This window comes from Schistocerca piceifrons, chromosome 1 (genome assembly GCF_021461385.2).
Source record: "Schistocerca piceifrons isolate TAMUIC-IGC-003096 chromosome 1, iqSchPice1.1, whole genome shotgun sequence".
Taxonomy (NCBI): Eukaryota; Metazoa; Arthropoda; class Insecta; order Orthoptera; family Acrididae; genus Schistocerca; species Schistocerca piceifrons.
In genome coordinates, this window is record NC_060138.1 from 1,045,391,562 (window position 1) to 1,045,403,238 (window position 11,677).

General features: G+C 43.7%; 1 non-coding gene across 1 annotated transcript; it reads left to right on the forward strand.

The window, feature by feature from the left end:
• Positions 1-1,447: 1,447 nt before the first annotated feature.
• On the forward strand, positions 1,448-1,522 carry Trnas-cga. Its single transcript has one exon. It is a non-coding gene; the product is annotated as a tRNA-Ser (tRNA).
• Positions 1,523-11,677: the final 10,155 nt, after the last annotated feature.

Below are 11,677 nucleotides of genomic sequence, written 5' to 3' on the forward strand. Positions count from 1 at the left end.
AATGATAAGCACTACTTTACGAGTCCGCCTGCCTAGCTGAGTGGTAACGTGCTTGCCTATGATGCAGCAGGCCCGGGTTCGATCCCCAGCCTCGTTGGAGAGTTTCTCCGCCCGTCGACTGGGTGTTGTGTTGTCCTCATCATCACCGACGTGCGTGTCCCAATGTGGCGTCACAAGAAAAAGGACTTGTACCTAGCGGCTGAACTTCCCCAGGCGGGGCTTCCTGACCAACAATGCCACATGATCATTTCATCATTTTTACTAATTTAACTTAGAATGAGATTTTCACTCTGCAGCGGAGTGTGCGCTGATATGAAACTTCCTGGCAGATTAAAACTGTGTGCCCGACCGAGACTCGAACTCGGGACCTTTGCCTTTCGCGGGCAAGTGCTCTACCAACTGAGCTACCGAAGCACGACTCACGCCCGGTACTCACAGCTTTACTTCTGCCAGTACCTCGTCTCCTACCTTCCAAACTTTACAGAAGCTCTCCTGCGAACCATGCAGAACTAGCACTCCCGAAAGAAAGGATATTGCGGATACATGGCTTAGCCACAGCCTGGGGGATGTTTCCAGAATGAAATTTTCACTCTGCAGCGGAGTGTGCGCTGATATGAAACTTCCTGGCAGATTAAAACTGTGTGCTCGACCGACACTCGAACTCGGGACCCTTGCCTTTCGCGGGCAAGTGCTCTACCCAGGCTGTGGCTAAGCCATGTCTCCGCAATATCCTTTCTTTCGGGAGTGCTAGTTCTGCATGGTTCGCAGGAGAGCTTCTGTAAAGTTTGGAAGGTAGGAGACGAGGTATTGTCAGAAGTAAAGCTGTGAGTACTGGGCGTGAGTCGTGCTTCAGTAGCTCAGTTGGTAGAGCACTTGCCCGCGAAAGGCAAAGGTCCCGAGTTCGAGTCTCGGTCAGGCACACAGTTTTAATCTGCCAGGAAGTTTCATATCAGCGCACACTCCGCTGCAGAGTGAAAATCTCATTCTGGAAACATCCCCCAGGCTGTGGCTAAGCCATGTCTCCGCAATATCCTTTCTTTCGGGAGTGCTAGTTCTGCATGGTTCGCAGGAGAGCTTCTGTAAAGTTTGGAAGGTAGGAGACGAGGTACTGGCAGAAGTAAAGCTGTGAGTACCGGGCGTGAGTCGTGCTTCGGTAGCTCAGTTGGTAGAGCACTTGCCCGCGAAAGGCAAAGGTCCCGAGTTCGAGTCTCGGTCGGGCACACAGTTTTAATCTGCCAGGAAGTTTCATATCAGCGCACACTCCGCTGCAGAGTGAAAATCTCATTCTGGAAACATCCCCCAGGCTGTGGCTAAGCCATGTCTCCGCAATATCCTTTCTTTCGGGAGTGCTAGTTCTGCATGGTTCGCAGGAGAGCTTCTGTAAAGTTTGGAAGGTAGGAGACGAGGTACTGGCAGAAGTAAAGCTGTGAGTACCGGGCGTGAGTCGTGCTTCGGTAGCTCAGTTGGTAGAGCACTTGCCCGCGAAAGGCAAAGGTCCCGAGTTCGAGTCTCGGTCGGGCAAACAGTGTTAATCTACTTTAACTTAGTCATAAAAGAGAGCCACACAACCACATTCGCTTCTGTCCTTTACTTGCTTAAGTTAGAAATTGTTACATTACTTAAGGCACACTCTAGGATTAAGTTACTTATCATGTTCATTGTTAGATATACATGAGTACAGAAGTTAAATTAGCCTTGTCTCGTGTTCCTTTTATGCATCTCACAAGAGTGAGAAATAGTGCGGTCCATAGTGTGTGTGGTTTTTCGCTTTCATGAACTTGTAAATTGAAATATGTAAATATGTTTGTACAGATTTGTAAGGGTTGTGGACTATGCATAAAAAACAGAATGCATCAGTGTTATACAGTGATCCACAATGGAGCGCAATAACACACAAGTGGTCGGCAGAGAGGTGAGCTGGAAGGAGAGAATAGCTGAGCGGCCGACTGATGTGCAGTGCGAGTCTGTAGAAGTTCCTCTAGCGGTCATGGTGGCATAATCCCCAGCCACGACAACTTCCGTTGTCTGCGGAAGGCGTGGCGGACTCGTGTGCGAGACCTGTTAACAGATACGGGTCGCACCAGACACGAGGATGCCACGACTCACCATGGGGTGGCTGGTCCGTGCCAGCACTGTGGGACTACTGTTGCCCCAGTGGAGAGAGTCGAGAGGGGTTGATCATATATACCCATGTGTAAGCTTCCTTAGCAGCTGAGGTACCTCGTCCAACCACTGAGACACCGGCGTGACGACTGGGCGTGAGGCGCAACCCATGCACCTGCTAGAAAGCTCATGGACGAGGACTGAATTGTAGCAATGAACGCACACACAGCAGAGCCGACTAATGGACGTCTCGCTATCCAATTCGTGTACACAGCTAATAGTGTACCACACGAGGAATGCACACATTGTCATGCGGTGCGGCCAGCAGTAATCAGTGTGGTAGTGGGTCACCTGTTCTGCAATGTGTCGCCATTAAAGAGCAGCTTAATGGCCGCTTGACGAGAGTCTATGTGGTTGACGGCTGCATCGCTCCAGGTTGCTCCAGCGCATGGTACATGTGACTATGTGCCATGTCCTGTCTCCTCTCCGTCTCTCGCCACACCCTCGACATAAACCTGGCCACCTTTTACCAGAACAAGCCATACTATACCGAAGACACAGCGTGTGACAAACATTTTGTATTCAGGTATGTGTGTGGAACATTCTTTACAGCACAGTCAGTTGATTGGTACGACAACTAAAATACGTCTCTGTATCAATTCATATTCGTATAGACACATGTGTACGATATATAATGGCACAGCCGGCCGCTGTGGCCGAGCGGTTCTAGGCGCTTTAGTCCGGAACCGCGCTGCTGCTACGGCCGCAGATTCGAATCCTGCCTCGGGCATGGATGTGTGTGATGTCCTTAGGTTAGTTAGCTTTAAGCAGTTCTAAGTCTAGGCGACTGATGACCTCAGATGTTAAGTCCCATAGTGCTTAGAGCCATTTTTTACAATGACACATTTTTATTGTATTACGTTTTCTAGTATGTTTTTCACTAGTCAACTCACCATTTCTCTCATTGCCACAAGGTACTCTTCATGTGGATTTCATCTCTCTCTGTTTATACATAATGTTTATATGGCATACGTGTGTCCGCAGTTCGTAGTCTGGTGATGCCGGCACGGTAGCTCAGCGTGTTCGGTCAGAGAGCTGACCGTCCTCTGTAAAAAAAAAAAAAAAAAAAAAAAAAACAACGAGCTTCGACGGATGTCATGTGACGTCCGCTACGACGAAATACAACGAACCATAACGAAAAAAGAAAAAAAAAAGTGGCTAGCGTTGCTACCTCTGATTCATGATGTCCCAGGTTCGATTCACGGCCGGTTTGAGGATTTCCTCTGCCAGGAGACTGGGTGTTTGTGTTGTCCTCATCATTTCATCATCATCCTCGTCATTCGTGACAGTGGCTAGATTGGACTGTGAAAAAATTGGGACTTTGTACGGGCGTTGATGACCGCGCAGTTGAGCGCCCCACAAACCAAACATCATCGTCATGGCATACACGGTAGGAATATATTCAGTTCACTAATTTTTGCTAATAAACACTTTGATTATTTTGATAGATAAGTGCAACTGTACACTGGATGTCTTTAGCCCATTTGTGCTGGTAATTTGTTCTCATTTACGGACAGTTTGCACATTATTTAATGAACACTGGATTTTGATATTTTTTATCGTGTAAACTCTGCATTGTTTTATTCATGTAATGTTTAAATGTGTTTTATTTGTGCATATTCTCCATGGAATACACTGATATTCAATGTTTTTATCAATATGATGACCTTCGCTCTTATTATTATATGACCTTATAGCTGTGAACTCTATCACATTAAACATTCATTTTTGTAATAATCTACTAGTCTAAGAACATCATCATCTATTCAATTTGTACTAGGTTGCTTTCCACCATTATGTATTTCATTATTTAAGAATATTCTGCTTTTATGTTGAGTATGTCTGGGGTCTGATTCTTGCTTTACACACGTTTTTCGAATGAATGAGTACAATTGGACATTAGGTCAATTTTAACTGATTGTATACTAAACATTTGTTGTTCTGAGACGCATGTTGGTGTGTGGTACTTCCATTAGTCAGAGATACAGCTGGTGTGTGAGTTGATCCACAGTTTTTTCCTTTGTGGACATCTGTGGTGTTTCCTTTCTGGCACACGTAGGTGCTTTGATTATTGTAATTTGTTATTTGTGTGCATTTATTGTAAGGACCTCTGTCCAATATGGCACACTCATTTCAGATATCTTGGGCAGCAGCCTGGTGTCCAGTTCTCTGAATGTGTGTGCTACAGTGAGTCGATAAGTGTGGTGTCCCAGAGGATGTCTTGTCTCCGTGTTCTCTCTCTTATTTGTGATGAATGGATAGAGGGTTGGCAACTATCAACCTCTGTTTCTTTATTGGACCCTTTGGTACCTACAGGTATATTGTGAAACGTTCGAGTTAGGTGTGATTTTTTCTTGGTGTTGTGCTGCACTATTCCTGTTTCTGAAGTGAAGCACACATGTTGCATAAAGATCTAGTGTGAGCGGCAGGGTAATGCAAGATGGCAGGCCCTCTGGCCTCTTCATACACTTATTAAGGGCCATCATACCAGCTGATCGTGCATTTTTAAAATATGAATTTGCATACATGCAAATTAATGTCATTTCGCTACCGTATCGTACTGTCATGCAAAGTAAGTAATCGGATGCTATGTACAGGCATGTGCCTGATTGGGAGTAGGGTGAAGGCATATCGTAATTCTGTTCATTTCACGTAAGAGACGAGTGGGGACTGTGAGGGGAACAACCGTTCAGAATAGCAGCAAATGGTCAGATGGCAGGGGAGCATCCGGTCACTAAGAACTGTGGACAGAGACTCGACCCTGGATAGCGGCTTTCTCTTTTGACGTAGGGTCTCAGCGACCAGAGCGATGGACACTCGCTGTTCTTACAATGGCTGGGGACAGTTTTCTCGCGAAAGCCTCCTGTTTTGGGCAGGAACGCACGTCTCAGCGCCACGGCTGTGCTATTGTTTGGGGTGTTTCGGAGAAATAATTGTTACCTCCAAAGGATAGCCGACAGAACGGCGCTACATGTAGCAACCCAATTACCATAGTCTGTTGCCACTCGTCGGTAGAAAGCGTTCCATACAAATTCCTGGCGGAGGCTATGATAGGTTGCTCGACTGCTAGTTAGATCAGTACATGGTTACAACCACCGTAGGAAACTGGCGGGAAGGAACGGTATTGGCTCCTGGATTAGCGGTGCGCGATAGGCGAAAGATTTGTTTACCGGAGAAATTGGGTCGAATTCTTGGACAATGGAGTGATCGCTCTCACGGAGCGGAAGAGGATTGGAGGTGGTTGGTTCCTGCCTACTGCACTGCAGGAGGCGGTCGCGTGCTTTGTCGCTCTCACTGCAAAGTAATTTCATTCACAGTTTCACATATCTGGCCAGTGGGACAAACACTTAGTTTGTTCGGGCTCGCGCTTCGATTAGTCCCCAAGGCGGAGCCCATCTCCATGCAGTGGAGCGGACTACGAGTAGAGTCTGCACAGAATACTGTGGCTGGCGGATGCACAGACGGCAGGGCATGTGTGGGCAGAGCAGTAGTGGTGAGGGTTGCGGGAAGGCGCTGTGGGGAAAATACCGAGTGCTGGAGGGGAAGTGCCGTTCTAAACTGATGTCTACATTCACGTTTTTGTAAATATTAAATGGGGCTCCTCGACGCCCACACTTACATGGTGACCATTCAAGAAGATCTGTCACCTCAGCTTTGGTTAGTATCTAAAAAGAATTCCGCCGAAAATGCAGCGTTTTATTTTCGCCTGGCTTGTTAACAATTTGTAGCTTCCAGAGAAGCGTCATGAGTGGCGAATTTTGAGTTAAAACCTACACATTTCTTTGCCTGCGTTAATAAAATGTGCTTCTATTACCAAAACACAGCGGAGTTTACAGGGTCTCACTAACATTGTTGTGTGGGCGCAGTTGCAAGAGAATTCTGAAAGAGTGCTTTATTAAGTTTATTAAGTAAGGAACTGTGGAAAAGTAAGGTCAGTATCTTATGAAAAAGCACATACACGGTACAAAATAAATGTGTAACGTATTCACTTATGTTGTTCCAAAACCATAGCATTTCTCACTTCACCGCCTGTCGATAGCCCCTAAAAATTACATTCTTTCATTGAAAAAATCTATACTCAGTGGAATAACACGGTAGATAGTGAAGTTCTGCGTAACAACCATATAGTAAAATACTCTCCTCTTTGCGTGCTAGCCGGCCGCGGTGGTCTCGCTGTTAAGTCCCATAGTGCTCAGAGCCATTTGAACCATTTTTTTGCGTGCTATCACTTGCCAAAATCTCATTTCGATTCCTCAAACCGTTTATGAAATATGAGGAACGTTGTTGATATTTCACACTGACTTTATCGCTGGCAGGGCGCGATCGCAAATGAGTGTGCCACGTCACATCAGTTTTATCAAGATTGGTGACAGATGGAGACCTCCATCCAGTCTAAAGAAAAATTAAATATGTTAGTTAAATGTCATATGCAGCATCATAGTGTGTAATATACACTGAACACAAAGTTGTAGCGACTCGTATTTTTCACTGAAAATTTTTTCTAATTTCGCACAGTGTCTTACTTCCACGTAAATATGCAATAACTGTGAAAATTAACGAAGTGATGGGCACATCATTATGAACGTTGTAAGTAGGCTGTCTAGGTTTTTATGTTGGTAACGCCACGTAGCGCTCTATATGAAAATCACTGACTGTGCTGTGTGCAATCTGTGGCTGGTTGGCATTGTTGGAATATTTGCTATTGTAGTGTTATGCAGTTGGATGTGAACAGCGCATAGCGTTGCGCAGTTGGAGGTGAGCTGCCAGCACTGGTGGATGTGGGGAGAGAGATGGGAGAGTTTTGAGAGCGGACGATGTGGACGTGTGTCCGTCAGAAAAAGGAAATAAGGAAATCTGTAAGACTGGACGTCATGAACTGATATACAGGGTGTTCCAGCTATCTTGTCCACCCAAAATATCTCTGGAAAACGACTTTCACCGGTATCAATGAAGGGCTGGGGCCCATGAATGTACATATTTGGAAACATTCTAAAACGAAAGCATATGTGGTTTTTAACACAAACTTACGTTTTTTTAAGTGGACCTCCTATATTTTTTCTTCAGCAATCCATAGCATGACAAAGCACATACACAACGGCGTTGATTGCATCGCAATATTCCCATTACATCCTGAGATATTGAGACGCGAAGTTGACGCTTGAAACACCCGACATGCGCTGCTAGCGCACGTCCTGAGGCTCAGGCGTGAACCCCATGCTGCCCGTAATCGCGATGTGATTGACATGTGTAATCACACCTCCATACTTATGACTTTGAACACTATTAAGGTAAATACATAGTTCTTCACCAGAATCTTTCATTTGCTAACTATGCCTACCAGTAGTTAGTGCCTTCAGTAGTTAGAATCTTTTATTTAGCTGGCAGTATTGGCGCTCGCTGTATGGCAGTAGTTCGAGTAACGAAGATTTTTGTGAAGTAAGTGATTCATGAAAGGTATAGGTTATTGTTAGTCAGGGCCATTCATTTGTAGAGATTATTGAAAGTCAGATTGCGTTGCTGTAAAAAAAAAAAAAATAAATAAATGTGTGTCAGTTTAGTGATGATGATAATAAGTAAAGAGAGAAATGTCTGAGTACGCCCAGTTTTGCTCAGCTGTTTGAAACTCAAATGACGTAGAGATTTACCAGCACAGTCATTCTTAATTTTTCTAAGGAGATGTTTCAACCTGCCATATAAAGCTATGAGTAATGCAAAAGCGAAATTTTTTAATCTATTATTTTCTGTAAAATCGTTTGAGAAATATTGCAGGACGCGCGCAAGACCGGCCGAAAGGTAGTAGACTCTGTAGGCCTTCACTTCCGAACAAATGAACGAACTTGCGCAGCGCATTGGACGAAAATTGGTCACTGCGCATCGGCTACCTTATCCTGCGCCGACTCTAGCAACCATCATTAGTACTCCACCTTGCACCGTACTGTCGGCAGAATACGCAGCTCTGGCCTGTATGGTCTTACATGATTTTTCAGTCGCCCAAAATTCGAATTGTAGTTTCTCTGCGGTTGAATCAATAGAACCAGTTCGCCTTCTTAGGTGATATCGAGGAACTGCATCAGATTACCTACTTTTTTCTATCGATATTATACACTTCACCTGTTCCCTTTGCTGCTCCTTTTCGTAATGGACAAGTACGCTAGACTTCACGCAGTGTCGTTTGTACTAGGTTCTTGCCAACACCTCTCTCGGGTGAGGATGTTCACATGTTTGATTTACGTTAAGATACACGATTGTTCCTTGTACAAATTCGTTATCATTTTGTTTTCCATTTAAAGAAAATAAATGTAATTGCAGATTTTTAGGATGCCATTTATCTGCTGAACAGTCACACTCAACATTTTTGGAAAGGAACCTGGATCAACTAATATAATGAATAAATCGTATGAGGAGCTAGTCTCCCCACATAGGGCCTTACAAGATTACGTTACCCACCTTGTGCAGATTCAATATAAGCCAACTTGGGTGTGTTTTACATAAGTTCGTGATTCTGCCCCTACCTTGCACATCAGTTAATGGTCCCACGATAACAGACAAGTTGTTAGTTCCCAGTTTGAACTATCATTCGTCCCACCTTCCATATGTGAATGAAATAGGAAAAAACCCTAATAACTGTGAAAGATTACCGTCAAACCTCCTCGCCTAGTAACGCCAGATGTAAGTGGATTTCGTCAAGCCCTAAATGAAAATTGCGCAATGGGTAACTGGGGAGGGGAGCCTGAGAGCGCTACCTAGAGAGCGTGCCCTTTCTGTACGACACTAGGCAAGGGGCTGGAGGGCTCACACGCTGATGTGTGGGTCCCTGCATTCTATATCTTCTATTTTTAAATTAATTCCTTTAACTCCTATGTGATTTTTTAAAGGTATGTTAAAGATTGATTACCTATTTATTTTAAACATTATCACTCGATTTTACAGCGATTGCAGCAATTGTTCCAGTTTACAGATATTACGGTTTTACAACTTACAGCTCGGGTACATTATATACTAATCTGCACGCACATTTCTACGGGCAAGACGGAATTGCGTTGGCCAAATGTATACCACCAAAGTCTCCCAATATTTTACATGGGACATCCACTATGTGAGGAGAATAACGGGCAAACTGGCGACCAGATACATTAACACAATCCGAAGCTGGAAATAAAAGAATTAGTACAAATATTCAAATACCTCTCTTCCACGCGTGAACATTGATACAGACGCACTGAGGGCACGTCTGCTCACTTACCCGTCTTCAGTAACACTCCCATAATATGGCGAGCACCCGGAGGTCTTCCTGGGCCCCGGTGGAGGGGGTGGTCGAACCACTTGGCGGTGACCAACCTCTCCACCCCAAATCTTGCGACACTGGAAAGTCTTTGACTTTTACCTGCCTGTGCTGTCTCTCTGATCCGCTACCCAGGAGTAAGGTTGGGACTACAAAACTACTTCCCAACTAAGATTTGGCCACGCTTTACGGAAAGGTGTGAGGAGGATTAGGAAAGTTCATGTGCAGATTCACATTCACGTACAAGAAATGCATAATACACGACACATATAAATACGCATTATGAAGCCTGGCACATTTCTTTCCACCCGTCCACATGGGTTCTGTTGCACCCGCGGCCGGCCGCGTCGTGTAATAAAATTGTATTTCCCAGTGCGAGCGAGCAGCGAAACCTGCTGCTTATGGAGCGGAAACTACTGTACCGTTTATCTGGTACAATGGGACGTACCGTGTGGTGCGCTTCGCAGTGGCTTGCAGAATATAGATGAAGATGTAGATTAACGGTTTAGCTGAAAGACAATCAGGTCGCTGAGAGATGCAAATATTTATCAATGAATACCATAATGATGTCCAAGAGATTTAGAAAATGACATTAAATATTTGAAAACAATTCCTACTTCCAACTGTGAAAACATTATCTAAGAAACATTAGACTTCTCGAATAACATGTATGAGTATAAAATTTCAAGCTTATTTCCAAAGGTATGTGTAACGTTATGCATGTTTTGCGCTCTTACTGTGACTATAGTTGAAGGATTGTAATTCATTGTTGAGTAGCATCTTAAGTCGAACTTGTAAATCCATCAGTCATATCAGTTTTCTCTCTTGCCGTGTAGGTCTTAGTAGAACTATCATCCAACGCCCTAGCATCATTATTATAATTGTCTTCAACACCACTTAGCAAAGCAATATTTATTACTATTATTTCAGTCTACCATATCCTGCAGCTTCATGATGCTGGTATTCTGTCTCGATATACGATATTTAACCTTCGAATGCTACAAATATTAAATATATCAAGAAAGAATACCAGAACTATGACGCTTTCATGCACACTGCAAAGGTTAAATTCACGGTCCAGTCACACCCATCGTCATCATACAATAACCACTCACAGATGGCAGGTGGCAGCATTAGCAGCGGAGGGAAATCTGTAGCAGCAAAATCTGTAGAGTATCGGAATTATCCACCCACGCTTTGCGGCCTAAAAACTGGCTATGTGAGATGCATATCAAATTCAGATCTGCAGAAAAGTTTCCCAATAAAATTAAGCAGATTCAGACTTGTATAGCCGACTGTGGACTTTCCGGGCACCCTTTATTACACAAATAACAGAAATAATGATTCACGAATGTGCAAAATTGCCTGCAATTGCTCGAGGCGTTCCTGAGTTAGGCTTTTATGTCAGTCTCTTTTCACTCCCACGCGCACTCCTAGGCAAGGTAGGACTTGGTACACATCTCACAATCTGGAAAGTAGAACTGTAGGAGTAACTACAGTTCTACTTTCCAGATTGTGAGATTGTAACCTCGGCAACACAGTACTCGTTAAAGCCTGTACTGTGGTAAGTGAGCGGGGTTCACCTTATGAGAAAGGAATTTCGTATAGATCTCGACCGCGTGTACCTGAATGGTGGCAAATCAGACTTACACCCACTCTGTAATAACAATCATCCGTCAAGTAAGTTCGAAATGCAATTACATGTCAAAATGGACCAAAAGCAACCCTGAAGATACAACCAATTTGTTAATAATACGATCGCCAGCCTAATTAGGCATTAACTGAGTTTCTTCCCTGTACAAGTTGGTATATATTCATGCAAAACAACAAGTAGTAACACTGCATAATATAGTAGAATTTTAGAACCAGAAAATCTATTGAACTGATAGTTTCACGTTCTGTCCTGATATGGAAGAACCATGAATACGTAACACTACACTGTAATGTATACTACAAACTTTATACTATCTATTAATCTGATTAAAATCGGGCATAGGTTACCCTAAAAATAGCACTTTCGTGCCACACAAAATGTCAATTTTGTTAAAGATAAAACACTGATAAATTTTGACTTTTATATTGACTTTAACTTTTGCTAGTCAAACCAATTTATAACACTTCAGAATTCAAATGAATAAAAAGGGGGGGGGGACATTGAAACTGTTACGATCACTGTATTAAAAAAATTGATTACTGAGTTTATTATGCGTTCAAGATCTCCAGTATATAAGT